This window comes from Mesocricetus auratus, unplaced genomic scaffold (assembly GCF_017639785.1).
Source record: "Mesocricetus auratus isolate SY011 unplaced genomic scaffold, BCM_Maur_2.0 Super-Scaffold_100676, whole genome shotgun sequence".
In the NCBI taxonomy this organism is placed as follows: domain Eukaryota; kingdom Metazoa; phylum Chordata; class Mammalia; order Rodentia; family Cricetidae; genus Mesocricetus; species Mesocricetus auratus.
Window position 1 is genome coordinate 158,754,815 of NW_024429266.1, and position 19,573 is coordinate 158,774,387.

The 19,573-nt window shown below is 42.5% G+C and overlaps 1 protein-coding gene across 6 annotated transcripts in view; it reads left to right on the plus strand.

Moving 5' to 3' along the window:
* Mitf (melanocyte inducing transcription factor) overlaps window positions 1–19,573 on the plus strand; it is a 210,503-nt gene that overhangs the window by 36,199 nt on the left and 154,731 nt on the right. The window lies entirely within an intron of this gene.

The window sequence follows — 19,573 nt, forward strand, 5'->3', positions numbered from 1 at the left end:
GTCAAAGATGAGTATGTACAAAGATGAATGTGTGTGTATATGTGTGCGTGTGTGCGCACTCATGTGGGTATGTATCACTGTCCTTTGATAAATGTGAAGTCTGGCTTTATTGTTTTCAGTACCAGAAAGAATGGCTGACGTCCTGCCTGCTCACTTGCCTAAGGAGTATGGGATGCTGCATTTTCATTTAGCATTTATTTATTTTTGTTAATTTATTTATTTGTTTTGAGACAGGGTCTCTTGCAGCACAGGCTGCCCTCACACTTGCCTGGTAGCCGAGGAAGACCTTGAACTTCTGTTCCTTTTGCCTTCAATTCCCCAAATGCTGAAATTATGGCCTGTGTCGCCACCACGCCTGGCAGGACCGCAGGATGCTTTATTAAGTTCACAAAGTTCCAAGTTTAAATCACCCGGGGTATTTGTTTTTTAGATCCAAATGCAGCGCCATCCAAAGTAGTTTGAGGGCCACTTATGTCAAAATGGCTTGTGGTGTAGTGACAATTCTGAATTCCTGGGTCTTAGACTCCAGCCGTCCTGACCCAAAGGCTACAGGAAGCTGCTGTCACCCCACTTTCTCTGTGACTCTTTCGTGGGTTTGGAGAGGGCAGTCTGACTTCAGACTTGTCTAGTTTTTTTCTTCCTATTTTCACTCTGCTGTCTTCCATCCTTCTGCCCTCCCTCACACATAATAGAGGAAGTGATGGCAAGGGTCTTTCTAGAGCGTCTATTGCTATTGTTGATGAAAGGCTTTTGTTACTTTACTAGAAAGACATTCCAACTCCACCCTTTCCTTTGTGGTCTGTACAAAAGGAGCCATTGGGCAGAAGGTTTCTCCCCCCTCTCCCTTTCTCTTCTTTCTCTTTATTTGTTCCCACTCTTATTTTCCTCAGATCTGCAGGAAGGGACAATGTGCTGTTTGTCTCTGGGGATGAACCCTGCTGGTCTTGGTTAGTGTGTATTGTCATGAAGGCCTGACCATGGCTTGCTAGTCCTTCTTGCCATAAGTCAGAGAACTCACTGTAAACATTTCTCTATTTCTGGAGGGAACTTTTAGAGTAATCAGAACTCTTAGAACTCTTTGAGAAGTCATTTCGCCAATTCTTTAGTGCCTCAGAGGCACAAAATGGGACTCCAGTGGATTCTTTAAGTGCAAAGATCTGAGTGAAACTGTTTTGGTGAGAAGTCCCTTGCACTGAGTCCCTGACCGAGGGCATTGCAGGATAAGCTGGTCCCCATTTCAGTCCATGAGACTCAGACGAGGGAGGGATTCTGGGTGATTTGGTACTAGACACTACTACAGAGGTAGATTCTTTGTTTACAGAGGGTTCCAAAAGAAAGAAAATGATGTTTGGGTGTTCTCAAGTTAAAAGATTGTGTGCTGTGATTTCTTCCAAAGTGTCCCATCCAAGCTCTGTGTGTGTGTGTGTGTGTGTGTGTGTGTGTGTGTGTGTGTGTATGAGTGAATGAGAGAGAGAGAAAGAGAGAGAGAGAGAGATAGAGAGAGAGAGAGAGAGAGAGAGAGAGAGAGAGAGAGAGAGAGAGAGAGAGAGAGAGAGAGAGAGAGAGGGGACCTTCAGATCAATATCGAAAGTCCTATGTTCTGATGTAGAAATCTGGCTGGCCCATGGGTTCTAGTCCCTATCCCTTTGACCTTGGGTTATGGGGGGACCTGCTGTCTGTTTGGGCTGTGCTTGTAGTTTTGTTTGGTTTAATAGCATAGACTCTGTGTCTTCTTGCTTCTTCCACAAAAGCTTCATGTTGGCTGAGAGCCTTTGACTGTGGAGCTGTGTGTAGAGTATGTTTCAGGTTGTTTAGCAGTGAGGGCCCGGAACATTCCTCAGGAGGGCTGAGCAGGGCAGGCTGAGTGGAGTGTGAGTCACAGCGTGCTGGGGCAGCGGAGTTCCTGGAATAATAACAGTGGCAGTGGCAGCAGCCACAGAAGCCCTTTATTGGCAACAGCCAGCATTTATGGAAGCTTCCAGTGTGCCAGGCCTAAATGCCTTCCCTACATTATCTCATTTAAATCGGAACAGTCCCACAGACCAAGAGCATCTTTTATGTCAGCCCTGCAGCTCATGACCTCAAAGTCCTGTGACTACTAGGAAGTAGGAATGGAACATGAACCCTGATCTCTAGGATGCTAGAATTCATGCATTTAGCAATAGTGTCACATTGTCTTTACTAAAAAGGGTAGGGTGGGAACAGGCTGGAGAGATGGCTCATTAGGATAGAGGTGCTTGCCATTAAGCCTGGCAACCTGAGTTCAATTCCCCAAGACTCATGATGTGGAAGAAGACAATCTATTCCCATAAGCTGTCCTCAGATCTCCACACATATATGTGGCACGCATGCGTACCCCCTATAAATGTGATAAAAAGTATATAAAATAAAAGAGAGATGCTTTCTGTTCCTTTTTCTTTTTTCCTTTAATCACATTACAACCAGTTTTCACTTTGTAATTTAAGCTCTAGTGACAGGAAAAGTTTTTCTCCTGATTTTTAATGAGTTGAGGCTTGTAGTATTAGGAAAATACATTATGGGAAGCCTTTGGCCTGACATCATGTCTATCATTGTGTGGTCAAGGACAAGAACATTCTTGGGAAGTAAAGGACTGAAGGGATAGCTAATCAGAAAAGCGCTTGCTGACCAAGCATAGAGACCAAATTGGGTACAGAGGACCCATGTGAAAATGCCAGGTCTGGTGATGTACACACACAACACTTATGTTGACGGGAAGGCAGACGCAGATGGAACTGTTGCAGGTAGCTAGCCAGTCCATCTAGCTTAACTGGTGAGCTTCAAGGTCCTAATGAGGGACTCTGTGTCAACAAACAAAGTGGATAGCTTCTAGAAAATAATACTCAGGGTTGACTGGTAGCTTCCGCATGCATGCACACACAGGCACCTGTGATCCCTGACCCTGTTTCACACCTAAAAATGAAATAATATTTGGACAAGGGGGAAAAAAGGAGACAGCTTGACAAATCTAGAGGCATTTCTACTTTCATACAATAGAAAGAGTGACATAACATAGAATGTCAGAACACAGGCATGAAAACTAAAATTCTGTAATCATGCAAATGTGGGAAGCTATGCTTCTTAATACCCACAGAGATCAGGTGTGTAAGTGCCATGGCACCCAGCCCTGTTTGAATGCCTCTTGTTTCTACTTTAAGTGTTTGTAGTCATTAACTGGATGAAGTCAGTGTTGTATTCTTTCCCATTCACAGACAAGGACAGGTGTAATGCTATTGTGGGTGAGGTGGAATGGTAACCAAGGCCTGGATGCTAATTGTCGTTAACCCAGGGCAATGGTGAGCCAGAGCCTGAACTCCTTACACATACCAGACCCATAAAAACCCTTCACTTGTGTTGGTGGCTTCTCATCTAGCCTTCTCCACAAGTGTAGAATTCTGAAATGTGTCCCAAATTTGACTCCAGACTCTTGGTGTTTTCAAAATGGGAGGAGAGTTGATGGAGAAGGTCTACCAGAGTATGTTGGGAAATGTGGAAAAGGGGGACCATCTTATTTTGATGTTGTCTCTCACCAAATATAGTTTTAGAACATGCGTGATTTTCAGACTAGAATAGAATGGAATGGAATGGGATGGAATGGAATAAAATAGAACAGAATAGAATGGAATCCCTAAGAACCTGGCTTTGTCAGCATTTGCCCGTTGTCTGCTCATCTTGGTCAGTGGCATGGGTTTACCTTGCTGTCTTTAGATGCATGTGTACTTGCTTCTAATGCTTTATGGGCTATTGATGTAAAGGAACTCTTTTGGCTCATTATAAGAAATATGTTTTTGAAGTTCAAGGTCTTCATTATGTTTCATCAAGTGTCCAGAGTCATTCCATAAGTGATTGTATATCCAAGTAGAACGGATGATGTAGTTTTAGTTCACACAGAAGAGAAGAAATGCATATAAGCAATGCTTATTGCTCCCAGAAGCAAAAGCTTGGATTTTTTGTAAGAGATGTGTCTACAAAGGCTACCATCATGAAAGCTTTCTATTGGGACCCAGGACTGTCTTCTAAATCACTGGATACCTGTAGCTCTTAAGAACAAGATGATGTGTACAAGTAAAGTACCATAGCATGGATGTGGGAGCAGATACTTCCATTAAGCAAGCAGCATTCATTTTGTGCTTAAGATTACTCCAACAAGCTGGGCAGTGGTGGCATATACTTTTAATCCCAGCACTTGGGAGGCAGAGGCAGGCAGGTCTCTGAGTTTGAGCTACAAGAGCTAGTTCCAGGACAGGCTAGAAAGCTACACAGAGAAACCCTGTCTCGAAACATCCAACCCCCCCCAAAAAAGATTACTCCAACAGCCTTCTAGTTGGTTTCCCTACCCCCAGAACTAACTCCATGATTCCTCTATAACATTTCTTCCAATAAAGCATATAGATCTTTTATATAAAAAAGATGATTGTACCATTACAGATCCACCTTGAATTATATTGTTTCTTATAGATATGATCTTATCCTTTTGAAGTGGCCAAGGGCCACAAGGACATGCATTTGGTACCCCATCCTGAGAAGTATGTGTTACTTACAATTTTATTTTAGAATTAGGGCTTGGTCAAGTGAAAAGCCATTCTGGTGTAAGTGACAAAGGCAACCTGAAACAGCAGAGCAGGTTTGCTAGTTCATTTAGGTTCTCAGGCTCAGTCCATCCAGTCCTGAGTACTTGGTTCTATCCAGAGGTTACTGGTTGGGACCTGGTTTCTGATCCACTTTTTGCTGTTGTACAGCCCTGCACTGAGTGTGTGTCTCACTAGTGGCTCTCCCCTCCCCTGCAAGTGCTTTCTGTGCCAGTGAACCCAAGGTTTCACCAAGGCGGTATAAATTCCCCTTAGTGGACACTTTTTGTCTTTCTGACCTCGGGAATGCTCCTTGTATCTGGCATTGGCCTTCATGACATATTTTATTCTTTAAAAGTTAAACTAGCGATGAAATTGAAATCGTGGTCACTGAAAGGCACTGGTAATGAGATGGTGGTCAGAGTCCCCAGGTGCCCATTGTGCTCTAGGCAAGCCCTGTGCTCATGGCTCTAGGTAAGTGCTGTGCACAGTCTCCAATGTGAAAACGAGAAAACTAAATGTGTAACAAGGTGTACAAGGCAATATGGACAAAAACTGGCAGGACCAAATCTTAAATCCATCTTGTAACATGAAAAAAAACCTTGTATACATATTGATGATAATGATGATAATGACATGTGTGTGGATGATGTGAAGGGGTGCTAGATCTCTCCTTCCACCTTCAAGGGATACAAGTGATCAACCCAGGTCTTGAGGCTCGTGGCAAGGTTTTTTCCATGCTGAGCCCTGAACCCAATTTTGTTTGACTCTAGGATCTGTGCCCTTAACCTCAGCTTGCGAAACCGTGGTGCTCTGAGTGTCTTCACCTAATGCTGAGTCAGGAAGTTTCTGGACTCTGTGCTCTGCTGGTGAATTCACTGATGCTCCTGCCTCTGCCTTCTAGTCATGGGGGTGATAGAAAGAGAACAGTTGCCAGCTCGGACGCAGGAAAAACCTGGCTCTGAAATACTGTAGCCGAAAGCTGTGTTTTACAGAAGAGACAAACACTTTTGAGAAGTGAAGCACAGAGTTGGAGGGTGCGCACATCAGGTTCCAAAGCACATTACAAATATCGAGTTACCCAATCTGTGTGGAGCTCCTGTGACAACATGGCCAGATCAAAGAGCTTGTCCGGAGAGGTCACCTGTTCAGTCCTCCTTCACACTGATGTCCAGACCATGCCATAGAGAAGACAGCTCATGCAGTGAATGGGCATAGGAAAATATGTATCCACACACAAGTGCTTGAAACCAGATCCTTACTTTCCATCATACACCGAAGTTACAAAGTTCAACATGATAAGAATCCAAGAAGAAAACATTAAGGAGAACCCTATATGATGCTGGGGTTACCAGTGACTTCCTGGACATAATTCACTGGATGCAAAGGTGCTGCAGAAAATTGGTTCAAATCATGTCCTGGATGAAGAGGTATGATCAAGACTCCATGAAGAGGCTGGGAAAATAGCTCATTAGAAAGAGTGTTTGCTGGGTAAGCATGGTGGCCACTTGCAATAGTGATAATTGAGAAGACACAGAGGGTCCTAGTATCAAGCTAGTTGCTTAGATTAACCAATCAATGAGCTCTAGGCTCCAGTGAGAGACCTTGCCTCGATTTAATGTGGAAAGCAATTAAGAAAGACTTGAACATCATATGTGTCTGTGAATATGCATTCCCATGTGGAAAAAAAGAAACTTGACAATAACAAGAAAACAAATAAAATAATCCTACCAAAATGGACAAAGGAATAGATCATCCAGAGATGATCTACAGACAAGCACAAGCAGGTGAAGCAATTGAATAGCATTGGTCCTCTGAGAAATGCAAGTCAACGCTAGGGCGACAAACTACCTCGTCTCTAGCAGGACGATACTGTGTTTTTAGAAAGGAGAAGGTGCTAGTGGGGCTGTGGAGAAGTTGGGACCCTGTGCACTGCTAGTTGATCATTTCATGGAACAACTGCCATAGAAAAAAGTATCAAATTCCTTAAAGACTAAATACAGAGCTGCCACACGATCCAGCAACTTCAGTTTTGGCCACAAATACAAGTGAATTGAAACCAGAGAGAGATTTCACACCCATTTTCTTGATCACAATAGCCAACATGCAGAAGCAATTAGCAGATAACTAGATAAGGAAAGTACATTACATATACTGTAGGTATTAGTCTTAAAAATTATGGAGGTAGTCCTCATATACTACGAGATGGATGCATCTTGAGGACATTATGCTGATGAAATAAGCTGATTGTGAAAGACACTGTATGACCCCATTTATTGTTTGTTGTCCTGTCAACTTAAGTCGATGATTAATGGATGTCATTTAACTTTGCAAGAGGAAAAGGCTCTAGATCCACTGTTGTATTGTGGATCTTCTTAACGCTGGTGAACTGTAGTCTTAAAAATGGCCAAGAGATGGGCAGGACAGATTCTTCCATGGATACGAGTGCTAACTTTAAAACATGAAGATCTGAGTTCATATACATATCACCCACATAAAAAAAACTGACGTGGCTGTGTGTGCCTGTGACCCCGGCACTGTGTGGGATGGAGACAGGAATATCAGCGGAGCTCCAGGTTCAATGAGAGACCTGTATCAAGAAAATAATATGGAGAAGGGTAGAGTAAGATAAAAAATCTTACATTATTTTTTTTTCAAGAGACAGGGTTTCTCTGTGGCTTTGGAGGCTGTCCTGGAACTAGCTCTTGTAGACCAGGCTGGTCTCGAACTCACAGAGATCCACCTGCCTCTGTCTCACAGGTGCTGGGATTAAAGGCGTGCGCCACCACCGCCCGGCGATATCTTACATTCTTTGGCCTTTGTGCACTCATGAATTTATGCACCTGTGTGTATACACATGCACATACACCATACTCATCACACTCACACACACACACACACACACACATGCACGCACGCACACACGCACGCACACAGCAAAACAAAAAATGGCTAAGGTAGTAAAATTTTCTATTGCCTGATTTCTTTAAACTCCTCATTTTAAATAATTATCTTTGTTTCGTGGTACTAATGTAAGTGCCTTGTTTGGAAATTGGAACATCTTATGTGAAGTTCTGTACCCTTTACTTGCATAGTTAACATGATTCCCAGGCACACATGTTCACATGGACCTGTAGTTTGCTACTGACAACCTATGACTTGCTTGGAGCTTAAAAAGATGGGGTAAGAAAAGCTCAGACCACCCTTCTCCATGGCTAGTTTCTTGTTCCGGGCCCAATCCTCATGTGCTGGCTCTAGTAAGTTTTAAAATAAAAACCTCCTACCAAATGAAGGTTCTCATTATGTCCTTTCTATATTGCTGCATTTTCCTCATATTTGTATGCCACCTTTATCCTTCTTTACTGTTCTCCTTGCTCCTCACCAATAATACTCCTCTGTCTGCTTTTTGTGTTATGCACACATGTGTATGACACATACATGTGAGAGAAAACAGCTTGTATTTGTCCCTCCCATTCCTGTTTTCTCTCTCTTATTGGCCTCAATATTTGTATGTCTGAAATACCAACCCCTTTCATTCCTAATGCTCCTCCACCTTGACAGGTATGCTGTTACCTCTGCCCTCCCCCCGTTTCAGAGTCACTCAGTGTTCCAGTCTGTTTTAGGTCTTACTATGATGTGGCCGCAGGTCCCTATAGGAACAAACATAGCCTGACACTCCCTGTTCCCTTTTTGCCATCTGGCAGGCAACACATACTGTTCTGTGAATCATATTCTAAATGTAGATGGGTTAACTTTCAGATGTGAAGGCTTTTGGTGGGTCACAAGCCAGTCAGCAGAGAAGGGGAAGTGCTGTGCTTGGCACCTGTCCTTGGAGTCCTGGGAGAGGACTGCGGAAGGACTGTCCACCCTCCACAACTGCCATTCCGTTCTGGCATTAATGGAGATTCCAGAACCACCAAAGGGCTCCCCAAGCTGTTCATCTTCTTACAGGGTAGTGGGTGGAGTTATTTGAGATTGCAGTTTAGAAAAGATACATATATTTTCCTAGTCTCTTTTACTGGCACTGGATTAATAGCATGCTAATAAATCATTATCCTGTAAATAATATTCTTGTTTTGTCAGTCTTTCATGTGCAAACCATCTACATGTAATTCTGTATAGTATGAGATCCAGAGACCCGGGGTGACCTCTTCTGGGAAAGCTGAGAATGGCTATGAAGCAAACTGTAAAGGTCTTGGCTAGGGGATGGGAAGGTAGTTTAGTGGGTGTGGTGATTTGAATGAGCGCTGTTCCCTAGAGTCTAGGACATTTGAATACTTGGTGTCCAGTTGATGGTGTTATTTGGGGAGGTATGGGGTGTGGCTTTGCTGGAGGAAGTGTGTTACTAGGAACTGGCTTTGCCTTGCCTTACTCCCAGTATGCTGTGTCTGCTTTGCTTGTGGTTGAAGATGTGAGCTCTCTTAAACACATCTGCCTGCTGCCTCCACCATGTCATTATGGACCCTAGCCCTCTGGAACCATAATCCCAAATAAACTCTTCCTTTTAACAGTTCTCTTTGTCATGGTACTTGTTCACAGCAGCAGGAAAGAAACTAAAACCACAATAAGAACACTTGTTCTGCTAAACTGATAATCTAATAAATTCAAATCCTTACCTAAATCCTTGACCAACAGTGTAACCGCAGTGCTTTGGGGAGTGGAGATGTGTGTATCACTATGGTTTACTGGCTGCCAGTCTAGTTCCCTGTCCAGAGACTCCGCCTCAAAGGAATAAGACAGTGCTCAATAGAGCAGGGCATCTGATACCCTCCTTTGGTCTCCACATGTATGGGTATATAAGCATGTACTACTGTATACATATGCTAATAACCCCCCCACAGTATCACAGTATTTGGCTGTTTGAGACTTCAAACTGGCCCAAGTTTTCAAATCTTTAATCTTGTAAACATGATTATTCTACAGTCCTAAGATAGATTTGCTGTATCCAGCATATGTAGGAAACATTGCAACTATGTATTAATCGAAACTACACCCACCACAGTGTTCATGTGTGTGCATAACTGTGCATGCATAAGACATTAGAAATGCCTGTGTGTTGCATGCTGAGTCTCCTTTATTTGTGCATTAGAACCTGGGAAACATGGCCTAATACATTGAGTAATCATCAGCAGACCTGGAGGAGGCCTTGTTTCCAGGATGGGGGAATGGAGAGAACATTCTGGAAATGAGTTCTGGCTAAGAAGGATCTTGTGTGCTGAGAGCTGATCTTAGAGGGCAGATAGGTCTATGCTGGCCTGTCATTCATAGCAACCAGTGTCTCTGTGTTGATGTGGCTGTCCTTGATTGCACCAATCTTTAATTTAGTGAGTCTCTGAAGAAAACAAAAATCAGGAAGCCAAAGCAAGCCTGCGGTGGCTAGTGAGATGGCTCACTGGTTAAGATCCTTGGCTGTTCTTCCAGAGGTCCCGAGTTCAATTCCCAGCAACCACATGGTGGCTCACATCCATCTGTAATGAGATCTGGTGCTCTCTTCTGGCCTGCAGGCCTATATGCAGGTAGAACACTGTGTGCATAATAAATACATCTTATATATATATAAAAAAGCAAGTCTGCAGCAGGGCCATACTGTTCTGCTGTGGGGCCTGAGCCTCTGGGCAGATGTTTGGAACACTGTTCCTGGTTTTATTTCCCTGCTTGTCTGCACTGACTTGGCCAACAGCAGCACTGGCTGGTGAAAACAGGAAGGGCAGGGCGCTTTCCTTTCACTTTCATGTGCCGCCTTCTCTTCTTGGTTACCCCCACCCCTTTTCTTAGGCCCAAGTTTCCTTCCTAGGGCCTTGAGGTCCCAAGAGAATGCTAATAGGTAAGTAAGTTACCTGCCTTCCTTCTCACCCCAGATCCCGTCATTTTAAAGAAATCAGCACGAACAGTTTGGTTTGTGCCAACAGTTCCTCTGCATGTGAATAGTGTTGCTGCAGAAGCTCTTTAGTGTGGATGTTTGGGGAGTGTGCTCAAGCTGTACACAGTGATGCTCTCAGGCATCTCACGGGCATCTCACACAGACTTCCCAGCTCTTTGGTCCTTGCAACTTTTCACCCTCTGTCCCATGATGGTCCCAGAGCTGTAGATGCAGGGATATAATACAGCGTGGTCATTCACGAAACAAGAGACACACAAGCAACACCAACCTGATTAGCAGGTTGTATTTATGTTTATAGACATGTTTGTATGTATATCAATAATGTACATGTTTCAATAATCATGAACCATGCACACAGATGCTCAGGGCAGCAAGGTAGCCAATGTCTATCTCTGTCTACACACACACACACACACACACACACACACACACACACACACACACACACACACACAGAATAATAATCAAAGGAAGGAAAGATCATCAGTTTGAGAGTGAGGGAGGGGATCATGGGGGGGGTTGGAAAGAGTAAAAGAAAGGGTGGAAGTGATGTAATTATACTCTAATTAAAATTTAAAAATCATCATTTTTCCAGGCTGTAAAATGTTTCACGGCATGATTTGATTATAGCTTGTTCATGTAAGTCCGCACTGATAGACTCAGATGGTTCAGTTTTTCCAGTTGCTGAAATACATAGTGCTATATATTTGAACTGTGTTTAAAGTAGAACTAAAGGGTTTTGTATGTGTATTTTTTTCTTTTTTATGTACCACTTTCTTGTTTGTTCCACTCCCCACACTCACTAGTTTTAAAAATTTCTAACTTGCTAACAGGCCTTCTGGAATCCTTGCATTGTGCCCATCTGGGTTATTATGTAGCATTTCTTGACCTTGGCACTTTAATTCTTTGCCTTAGACAGTTATTTGTTGTTTGTGGCTGTCCTGTGTCAGAGGATGCTACAGAACATCCCTATCTAGTGTGTATCTGAACCCCATGAAGTTGGGATGACCCAAATGTCTCTGTGGACATGCTAACATATTCTCTGGAGTTGGGGCTGACCCTGATTGAGAAGCAGCAGCATCCTGTGTTACTTTTCTTATATATCCATCTACAGATGTGAGCCTCATTCCACACAGTAGAGCCACATGGCATACAAGGACACTTTGGTCAATAATGGGCTATATACCTGTCAGCATGTATCACCTGGTGACATATTTCTCATAACAATTTCCCGTCACTAAAAACCATGTGGCTGCATTGGAAATAAATTCAGTATTGTGTCCTGAATTTGTGTCCTTAACCCCTTTGTGCACTTGACACTAAAAATATTCAGGTTATATTTTGTGTTTAGGGACAGTGTTTTTGTTTATAAAGTTCTCAGTGTCAGTATCAGGAATTTGAGTCTTTTCTGGTTGTCGTTGAGACAACGCCTACCCACTCATGTAGCCACAGAAACAGCACAGGAATTCCATCATTTTATCCACAGCACTTGTATCCAGATGGGGATTCAAGGCATTCACATTGTCTTGCACAGGTCATTGTGGACACATGAAATGTATAGGATGCAGTGATGTCAGTCAGTCATCGCCTCTGCCCATTTCTCTTGCGACCTCACTACATATACCCCCAGCTTTTGGCCCCCACTGACTTAGCCCCACCTGAGAGGATCCCAGGGGAATCTGCCCTTTCCACATGCTCTTGTTTATGTGAGAAGGTGCGCTGTAGCATCCTTTAAGTTTCTTTGTATTTTACAAGTGGCTATTTAGGTGATTTGTTTAATTAAAAGAGGGCGTGTGTTGATATATCTAACAAATTTGGCATCAGGCCTATAATTAAAAGTGTGACCTCTTATTAAGGCTTTGTTTGTTTGTTTTTACAGTAGGCCAGGTGGCTAGGTGACTTACTGACTTAGTGACCTTCCCAGCTAGCCTACTATAAAGAGTCCCTGATACTCTGTGACTGGTCTGCTTGTCTTCCTGGTTAGGATGATTGAGAGCCATGTGCCATGTCTTTGATTGGTGTTTCAGTTGTCAAAGTAACAAATAAACATGAAAATCTATTTACATATAAAAATAGCAATGTCATCTGGACCAGTGTGCACTTCTAATTTGTCAATTTATTTATCCCAGATTGGAACCTATGCACCTACTGCTCAAACCATCAACCAGAAGGGTTCCACCTCTGTAGAAGACTCCTTCATACGCCTCTCAGTCAGGAAGAAACCACAGTCTATCCTCTGTCACTCTGACATGGTTCCACCCTGATTTGAACTCCATGGCGTTTGTTCCCAGTGGCTTCCTCAATGTAACAGAGCATATGTGAGGGTCGCAGTGCTGTAGAACACCAGCAGATTGTGATCCCTGCTGCTGTTATTCAGGCATGAACACAGCACATTTTACTTACTGTTTTTACTCACTACCTTGGGTGTTGGCTTCCTTGCTGCCCTGAGCATATGTACGCATGGTGTTCATGGATGGTGGATACTTCTATTCGAGGGTAGGGGACTTCCCAGGAATAGACTATTTGGTTCATCTTTTGTTTACATTTATTCTTTGTGTCTTGAGCTTTTTGGTAGTATTCTACATAGATTTTTTTTTTACCAATAACACATCTTCACTTGCATACCTTAGTATAATTTAATAGATGCCACTTAGCATGCATTGAAATAGCTACCTCTTTTAAAGCAAGCCTAACGTAGAACATTCTGATTATTAAAGAAAACAGAGTATTGTAAGTTCACTCTTCATGTTACAAAATGTCTCATTCTAAAAAATAATTCCCCCACACATGGGTAGTATAGTAAATAAGTCTTATTTCAAGTGAGCATATTTAAAAATATAAGAATACAATACACATTTTAAATTTGAATTTAAAACTTTTTCTGTGTATGGGTGTTTCGCCTGCATGCATGTCTATACACCATGTGCATGCCTGGTTCTTGCAGAGGCCAGACAAGGACATCAGATTCCCTGGAACTGGAGTTACAGATGGTTTGAGCCACCATGTGGGTGCTGGAAATGGAATCTAGGTTCTGTAAGAGTACCCAGTGCTAACCACTGAGCTATCTATCTCTTCATCCCCATAGTACATATTTTTAGCATATCTGTATTTTCTTTTTTATTCACATACATACTGGAGTCACATGCACCATAAATCATATGCATTGTTATGGAAAACCAATTGTTTTTATATTTGAGGCTATGGTGTATGGTGTGTCATTCTTGGTTTAAAAATAGTAACTAATCTTAAGGTTTTGTTGTTGCTACTACTCTTCATTTGTTTGTTTTTAGTGTCTGTAGGAACATTTTGAGATGGTTTGGGTGTTAAAGCCTCTGACCCACCTGGATACACTGTAGGTCTGGGGCTTCTACACACCATCTCTTTAGAATCCTCCTGAAACAAAGCCCAGAGCAGACTGACTTTTTATGTAGGCTGCATCTGTTGCCTGACTACAAGTTCAGCATCCACTTTCTTGCATTGCCATAAGCAAGTGATATCTAAGAACTGCATAGTTAAAGCAGAGGGACTGGGACCTCCCAGGCAGAGGCTGCGGGAACCTCAAAATTAACTTCTTTCCATTCTGACACACAAGAACTGCAATAGCCGAGAGAAAGCCATCTGTGTAAGTCGATAATCGTTTTTTAGAAAGCAGCATGCAGGAATTTGTAGGGTATTTCAGTCCAAGCAAAACATCTCTGATAATATGACTCTCTTCAAACCAGCTTCCTGCCATATCTGAGTGTGAAGCTGCATCACACTTGCCCTGTCACTGACGTATGGCCTACTGAGAGACCGCAAGTAGCAATCTTTTTGTCCAAGTGGGTGTTTGTTATTGTTGTTGTTTGGTTTTAAACCTGTATACACTGTACATTCTTAGGGTTGTTGTTTGTTTTGCTTGGGAAGTAATATCTAAAACTGAAACATGATGGTTTATTGAAATATCTGCTGTTATACTAAAAACCATTCATTAATAATCTGAGGAGCGAATAAATTGCAGGAAATGAACATTCCTTTTGGCCTAACAGAAAGCTTTTTCTCTTTTGGTAGGTTCCACGGAAAAAATAAAAAACATTTAAATTTTGTTGCTGTGTGATAGTTTTGAAGGGGAGGGTCATGGTGGAGTAATTAGGAATTCAGGAGTGTAGTTCACTTTCTTCCATTTCTATAAATTTTCTCTGTGATGTTTGTTTATATTTTCACAGTTCTGGGCATTGAATCCAGGGCCTTGCACATGATAGGAGAGTGGTTTACCCCTGAGTTACTTATATCCGCAGTTCTGTATTCTTGGATTCAGGATAGACCTCTTTGATTGAAAATGGCATTTATTTCAGTCTTCAGGTGCCTCCACTTTCACTTTACATTTTGGGAGGGCTTCTGCCTCCACGTGGATTCCTTAATGCCATTTCTTTGGCTGAACTTTGTCTACATTTCTTATTTGTAGCCAAAGCTATCTGAGTCTTTATGAGCTGTCACTTGAGGTGACACATAGTGATATGAATCAGGAACTCCCAACACTGTGGGGCAGAGATTATGAACGATGATTGCGGAAGTAACATCAGTTTTACATTTTCTCAAAGACTTTAAACTGATCACAGATAGGATGGTGACTCGGTTTTAGTTTTTAGTTAGTAATCACCCAAATGTGATGAGGAAGAACCATCCACAGCTTTATTGGTTTAGTTGGCTCAAAATCCAGTCCTGTGACTTTTAAAGTCTGGAACTTTTATGTTTATGGTTGACTCTGCCTCAGTTTCCCCATCTGTAAAGAGGAACTTCATGTCACACAGCTGTTGAGAAGACGTAAAAACACAGTGGGTATAAACAGGTCTTACACAGTTCCTGACTCCATATAGCTGCTGTTCTCATTTCTTTCTGTGGACAGGATACTGTAGTAGGACTAGGCAGGTGTATCAGTCAGGGTTCCCTAGAGTAGTAAACTCATAGAATGACTATCTCTATATCTGTGTATCTATCTATCTTTGTATATAAGTATATATACACACATATAGACATATACATATAACATAGATATATACATACATACACATTTGTTTATATAATATAAATATCATATTTGGATTTATTAGAGTGGCCTCCCGATTGTGGTTCAGCTAGTTCAACAATGGCTGTCTCCTAACAGAAAGTCCAAGAATCCAGTAATTGTTCAGTTCACAAGACTGGATGTCTCAGCTGGTTTTCAGTATATGTTCAAATCCCACAGAAGTAGGCTCTAATACCAGTGAAGGAATGGATTTGCCAGAGCAGGAGTATGCATGCAGGATGAGAGAGAGAGAGAGAGAGAGAGAGAGAGAGAGAGAGAGAGAGAGAGAGAGAGAGAGAGAGAGAGAGAGAGCACATGAACGCTTCTTTCATGTCCTTTATAGAGGCTGTCACCAGAAGGTATGGCAGATTTAAGGTGGGTCTTCCCATCTAAAAAGATCAGACTTAGGGTGGGTCTTTCCACTTCAAATAATTAAATCAAGAAAAATCCATCACAGGTGTACCCAGTCTCTAGAGTTATTTCCAGAGGCAGTCAAGTTTACAACCAAGAATAGTCATCACAGAAGGGCAGGGAGAGTTTATTTAGCTCCTGTTGTATACACATGCCAGCTGCATTGAGTGAGTCTCAGTTTCCTTACATGCAAGATGAAGCCCACACATGTGTGTCATCCAAGGCTGTTGTGAATAATGATCACATATTTAAACAGCACTGTTCTGGGCATCTAATAAGCTTTCATCAAATAATAGATGCTGGCATAATTATGGTGTTGGTTGCTCTTGTCATTTTTCTTCTGATTTGACTGCTTATCCACATGTCATTGTTTTTATTCCCATAGGTCAGCTGATATCCCCTCCCTCTGGATACATGTGGCCACCTTTTAACCCTTGGCCCTGCATTGGTAGATTCTGAACCATCCTGCTTTCCCCCACTCTCCCCATCCCTCACATTGCCTCCCTTCAGTTTTCTTAGTACTTTGGCACAGCAGACTTCACTTACTCCTTCAAATGCATCATTTTCCTCTCTTGCCTGCACTTTATATTGTCCTCTTTTGAACACTTTTTCTCACTGGAGCAGTCCTGACTTCTTTCCACCCATTCTTCTACCCACTCTCCAACTTTGCCTCTTTTGGAGCTCTCTTGTATCTTTGTACTTACTTGGATTGTGCCTTGTACTAAATCAGACTGATTGTTATTTTATGTCCTTTGGTGTGATCATCCTATGAGTTCTGGGTCTGATCCTAGCCTGCAGGTCTTCTTATAGCAGACATGTCAGTTTTGGATTGCCACAGTGCCCTCAGTGAGTCCCTGAAATTTCCATTTGATGAGGGGATGAGGGAATGAAGGAATGATTGATTTTATGGGACTTGTTCGGGCAACGTTGGAGAACAAAGCCTGTGTGTGTGCACTGTACTGGAGGGGATGCGCTTAGCAGGTTTTCCCTCTGTGTGAGGCTCCATGGGGTGGTAGGGCCATGAAAGTGTAGGTCAGAAGGAGGGAAGATGAGCAGGACACAGCTGTGGGCTGCTGAAAATAGGCAGACTGGGAAATGACTCTGATTGGTTCCCTTTGTGGTAGTTCTGAATTTCTCTGACTTGCTAGGGAGTTTTTCTTGTTTATGATCCTGGTTTATAGTGTTGTCTTCACCCAGGAATGCAGAATCCATTTTACAATTGTATTAACAACCCTCTAGTGATCAAAGAACCAACAGTAGTTAGGTAAGAACATTCATCGGGCCTCTGCCTCCCTTTCCCAGGACATGCTTTTTCTCTCTCCCTTCTGTTTGGCTGACTTATTACTTGCTCAATCAAAAACCCACTAGATCTTTCTTGTGGTTCTTTGCACCTAACATGACTTAATCTCTTTTGGTTAGTAGTCTGTTATGTAGGGTTTCCCTTGCTAGTTTCCTGCTTCCTGTGCCCTGGCACCTAAGACAGCAGAGATATGATTTTCATAGAAGAAATCTGTGCTTTCAGATGTTCTCAAAGAGCCACCTGATGTCTGTGTTGCGTGTTTCCGCGTTTAGTTATTAATATTTTCTCATTCCTTCCCTCCCTCCCATTCTCGCCTTCCTTTCTTCCTCTCCTCTTCCCTTCACCGGGGTCTCATTTAACCAAACTGGTCTTGAACACTTTTGATCCTCCTGCCATTGCATCCTGAATGCCGGGATGACAGGCATGTGCCACCACACCCAATTTTAGCGTCATTTAAAACTGAGATGCAATTCACATAACACTAATTTATCATTTAAAAGTGTCAGTCTCTAGTATGTCTGCCAGGTTGGGAGCCATCACTGCTATCTCATTACAGAACAACTCCAGCTTGGAAAACAAGACCCGCCACTCTTAGCAGTTAGTTCTGTTTCACTTCCCTGCATTCTCTACTTTCTGTGGAGTGGATTGCCTAGTGGATATTTCAGGAATCTGAAATGATACAATTTGTGATCTTATGTGGTCATTTCTTTCATACAGCACATTTCTCATATAGCACACTGGTGCATACCTCTTGCAACATTTGCTTTCTCCTTTCCTGGGCGAGTAGTAGCCCCATGCTAAGGCAGAGAACACTGTTTATATTCCTCGGCTGACACACTTGATGCTTCCGTTATTTTAGCTATCATGAATAATGCCGCTATGACAGAAACTCTTACACAAGTCTTGGTGTGAATATTTATACCTGAGTAGAAGTATTTGGTCATATGATAACTTGCTGGTCAATGCTCTGAGAGGCAGCTGGGTGTTTTCCTAGAGCACATCATCTTCCCTCCTACAATGATGTTTCAGAAGTCCAGGCCCAGTTTTTCTATCTCCTTGTCAACACTTGTTATTTTCTTTTTTTTCTCCGTTCCTGGATGTGAAATGATCAATATATCTTACTTTTTTTATGGTGGCTTTGGTGACTTAGTTAATTCCTTTCCTCTTTCATTTAAAATTTGCATGCTGCTAATCCCACTCTTAGGCATATACCTAAAAGATGCCCATTCATACAATAAGGATGTCTGTTCCACTATGTTCAAAGCAGCATTGTTTGTAGAAGCCAGAACCTGGAAGCAACCTAGATGCCCCTCAACTGAAGAGTAGATACAGAAAATGGAGTAGTATTCAGTGGAAAAAAAATCAATGGAATCTTGAAATTTGCAGAAACTATCCTGAGTGAGGTAACCCAGTCATAAAAAGACAAACATGGTATGTACAAACTCATTTATGGAATTTAGACATGAATCAGGGGAGTGTCAGAGAGTCTAGGAAACAGAGCCTTCATCCAGCGACTGATGAAAGCAGAGGCAGATACCCACAGACAAACACTGAACTGAACTCCTGGAATCCAGTGTCAGAAAGAGAGAACTGATGGGCAAAGGAGTTAAGACTGGGCTGGTTTAACCCACAGAAACAGTTAACCTGAACAAGGGAGCTCTTGGACCCCAGATTGATGGCTGTGTGGAAAGCATGGGACTGACCCAGACCCCCTGAATATGGGTGTCAGTGAGAAGCCTAGGTAATCTATGGGGCCATGGGTAGTATTTATCCCTGGCATACAAATAGACTTTGAGTGCCCATGCCACAATATGGGAGGCTCTCTCAGCTGGGACTCTTGGGGGAGGGCCTAGACCCTGCCCTGGATGAAATGACAGTCACTGGAGATCCAGCATGGAGGGCCTCACCGTCCTTGGGGATCGGAGTGGAGATTGGGTGGGGGACTGGGGGACCTGGTGGGGAGGGCTGGGGAGGAGGGGAGGGAGAGGGAGCTGGGATTGACATATGAAACAAGATTGTTTCTAACCTAAATAAAATAATAATAATAAAACAAGTTTGCATGCTGCTTTTGCTATTTTTATTGGAACAGTTTACCGAAATGAGTCTTCTCAATGACCAAAGGAATCTAAAGTAGTTTTAGAAGCAGGTATGGTGGTATATGCCTGTGTTTCTAACTTTCAGGAATCCGGGGCAGAAGGAACTTGAGTTTAAGGCTAGCCTGAGCTGTGTACGTAGATCCCATCTCAAATAAAAACAGTATAAACAATCACAGATTTATTTTTGGGAACCAACATGTTTAGAGAATCTAAACAAACATGAAAAAGGTAGGTATTGCCTTAAAAATGGGATTCTTG